This window comes from Papaver somniferum, unplaced genomic scaffold (assembly GCF_003573695.1).
Source record: "Papaver somniferum cultivar HN1 unplaced genomic scaffold, ASM357369v1 unplaced-scaffold_158, whole genome shotgun sequence".
Classification (NCBI taxonomy): Eukaryota; Viridiplantae; Streptophyta; class Magnoliopsida; order Ranunculales; family Papaveraceae; genus Papaver; species Papaver somniferum.
Genome location: NW_020625264.1, coordinates 1,649,695 through 1,653,535, shown reverse-complemented (window position 1 = coordinate 1,653,535; position 3,841 = coordinate 1,649,695). Strand labels below are relative to the sequence as shown.

At 37.2% G+C, this 3,841-nt stretch overlaps 1 long non-coding RNA gene across 1 annotated transcript; it reads left to right on the top strand.

The window, feature by feature from the left end:
• Nucleotides 1-801: 801 nt before the first annotated feature.
• Nucleotides 802-2,319, top strand: LOC113337016. Its single transcript, XR_003354079.1, has 4 exons — nt 802-1,061; nt 1,258-1,373; nt 1,486-1,590; nt 1,702-2,319. It is a non-coding gene; the product is annotated as an uncharacterized LOC113337016 (long non-coding RNA).
• Nucleotides 2,320-3,841: the final 1,522 nt, after the last annotated feature.

The following is a 3,841-nucleotide window of genomic DNA, read 5'->3' as shown; positions in this document are numbered from 1 at the left end:
TCAATCCATCGGGTGCAGCATAACGATATCTCCTCTCAAAACTAGTTCTACTTGCGCCGCCTGCAATCAGAATTCATGTTACTACATCCGCGGGCTCAACCGCATCCAACATCATTGACATTTGCTGCATTAGGATTATAAAAAATTATTAAATAGTAGGATTATAAAATATGTGCCCACCGACTTGGGTTCAAAAATACATACAAATCAGATGTCTAGACTGATTATGACCTCGAATCAAATATCAAAAAAAAAATGACCAAACAATCAAATCTGGCTCGAATTTGGGTTGGATAATGACTCAAATTTAACTCCCGAATTAGATCCAAGCCCATAAAAATTATAGAGAAAAAATTCCTTTAGATTGAAGATCATTCTCACACCTTATGGGCTTGGAAAAAACTACTTATGAGCTTTTCTGCCAACTTCTAGATATACCTTCAGCTTTTGGTAACAAAACATCATACTATAAGCAAATTGTTTTGGGTTTGACTTCTAGAATTTAAGTTCACATTTTTGTTTCCGGTATCCAAAGATTACAAACACCTTACATCCAAATCCAGGTGAGAAATAAATCCGGTGTGAATGAGGTGTAAGTAAAAGTTATATGAATATATATCCCAGGGTTTCACATTCATTCTCCAGTCCACTTCTATTCCAAATATCAGTGAGAGACAGTAGGGTTTCTACGCCGCCTCTCATTTTTCTTCTTCTCCCAGATCTGAACTCGATTCGCTGAAAAAATAAGCTGCAGTTTAATAAACCAACTGGGAAACAACTAATGGCTTCTGATAGATGTAAAAGTAGTGGATTTGTATGGGAATCTGGTGGTTGGGGAAGAAGAACCAGCAATTCATTTCAATTCATTCAATGAGCATGATGATATTTCCTCTCATAACAACTACATAATCCGTTAGTTTACGGCTATCTATCAAATATGGCAGTTTCTTCCTAGACTTTGGTCTTCGCACCACACGATCTGATTTTTGATGATCCTGATGTTGGCTCCAACACTTTTCTCGTCTGAAAAATCAGAGAAATCCCATTTGATTTTTCTGAGGGTAAATCTTCCCAGAATTTCCACAACAACTACTACCAACATTAATTTCATTTCTACCAACAATTTTGTTCATCAAACATTTGAAGAAAACAAGTGATGAAATCACAAGGATTAGTTGCAGTTAATGCTGAATTTTCTTTTGTGCTTCCTTTGGATCCATATGTTTTTTGTTAACACAACTTTGTTAATGTCTGCAGGATTATTAGGTTGATGCTCATGCTGTGGAGGAAGATGGAGAAGCCCCATGTTCTCTGGTTATTTTCAACAACCAAATAGAAGTTGATTGATCTAAACACCAAACCTGAAGTTTGAGGTATATAGAAATAGCATTACAACTCTAAATAACAAATTGCAGTTTTGATTATACTACAAATGTTGCTTAACATCTATTCTTTGCTTGCATATTGTGGTTTTGTGATTGATAGGACACACCAACAGATTTGAATTGCAAGATCCAATTCTAGACTGGTTGCACTTGAGCATCCAGTGTCTTGGAGTATTACGACGGTTCAAGTTCACTGAGATCAGAGGTGGGAATCAAAACCAATTCCTAGATTTTTCTATTTGCCTTCCCTTTGGATTAATGTGTGTTTTCAAAATAAACTGCTTCTAAGTGGTAATTCCAATCCAAACTAATGCAGAATTACGTTGTTGCTAATGCCCCGGAAGATGTAGAGCAAGAAGAGAATCAAGTTTGAATTTGAGAGTTGTATCTGATTAATGTTAAAAGGAAAATACGAGTTCAATAATTTAAACACAAAATTACCTGCAGTTTGAGGTATATAGAAATAGCTGTGCAACTACCGCACATCCAGTCTGTTTACTTGGCTTAGCATCTGATTTGGATTCTGCACAGGATAGCAGAGGGAAAATGACTTATGTATATCTGTTGTCAACCGTCTAAAGCCAATTCATAACTGTCTCTTAGATGCTCTTACAACCATGTACCGGTTGGCGAGGATGAACTGCTGATTAGAGTGTTGACCACATGTCTGGTACCTGTTGACTTGGATTACCGGCTTAACTTATCTGAACGAACGAAATCTTCACTTTTCTGGTACCTGTTGTCTTGGAGTACCGGCTACTTTATGGCGCACACAGATTCTCCTTGGATATTTAATCATTTTTCTTGTTATGTTGCATTTTTAATTACTGTACTTTGGCAATTTTTGCTTCTTGTTTTAATTTTTAAAATGATTATTGCCACACCTTGTTTGCCCTTCCTTTACACATTTTAACCGCATTAGCTGCCCTTGCAACTGCAAGTGATTGGCTTTCTAACTGTGATGCTCCATCTGAATGGGCACTGCCAAGTGAGACTGCTTAAATTTGTGAAATTCAACCAACCACATTTTAGTCGGATAAAAAAGGGGGAGACCACCAATGAATTTCTAGTCTGTCATAGATAAATCCAGAGCAGCCGGGTAAGCTGTGTAAAGATTTTCGAGTTGGCATTGTCTGCGTAGTTTATCTCAAAGTGGTATTCCTCATGCTTGTGCAAAGATTTTCGAGTTGTTTCCCTGATGCCATGTGAGTAAAATGCGTGCAAGAATTTAGAGAAAATGTAGTGAACACGGGGAATGCTGTTATGAGAAATGATGATTCAGTTATTATTATAACAGGCTCCTATATAAGTCAGTGTATATGCACTAGTGGACTGCACAGGCAGAAGTTATAAATTTTTATAAGGGAGACGAAACTCATGAACACCAAATTTAAGTTAACAAATAGCGGTTCATATCTTGTGCATGTTCATTCATCGAATCATCAAAAAAAATCAACACAGCTGTCGATTTATTTTCGTCTAGCTTTCCATGGATTCATTCGATAAGAATACTTGATTTCATCTCGTTTCTATTCATCTTCATTTTGTTCTTCTTTTCATTGATCAGCATCACTCAGTTCCCTCTGGAGTCCAGCCTCATGTTGCTGCCAATGCCATGAAGTAGAATAGAAACAAAATATATTCTACGGAAGACTTATACCTGTTGTACGAAGTAGAAGAAATCGAAATCCTGTTGAACACATTAAACTGCAACATGCTGCACGAGGAAGATCTCGACAAGGAGGAGCAAAATGGCTGATGATTTCATTTTTACTTGAGAAGACTTTGGGTTCTGCGGCCACCTTTTATAGGATAGAGAATAGGGAGATTTCAATGCCAATGAGGCAATGAGTATATGTGAGAGCAAATTTCTTGTTTTTTTTTATATTAATCAAGCATATCAGTAGGTGATCATGCTACAGACTACATGGCCACCACTTCTCATCAAGATTATGTAAATCCTGAACAACCTGGCACCCTCGCCCTAATATGTATATGAGGACAAGTTAATTATTGGACTTGGGCACCTTACTCGACGAGTCCCATTTTGTGCACAACTTTTACAGTGTACAAGTGATATTTTCTGCCAATGTCTCTTGGGTCTAACAAACATATAAGAGCAAAGCCAAGACCATGGTATGTATAATAGCCCGAGAAAGTCTCATTTTACATTTTCAGTTTCCATTTCTTTCCCTGAAAACCCTTGGAGGAGGAGGCATGCTAGCTGCTACTTCTCCTTTTCTTCTTCTTAGATCTGAAACCTATACCAAGGGATTCAAATTTGCGACTGTAGATTTGCAAATATTCAGGTTTATGCTCCAGATTTACTGAAAAAGAAGCTCAAGAACAGCTTAATCTCCGGTGGATGGAAAAACAACAAAATCTTCTAATTCAATCTATCCAGGATAATGATATCTCCTCTCAAAACAATTGTATAAATCCTGCATCAGAATCAC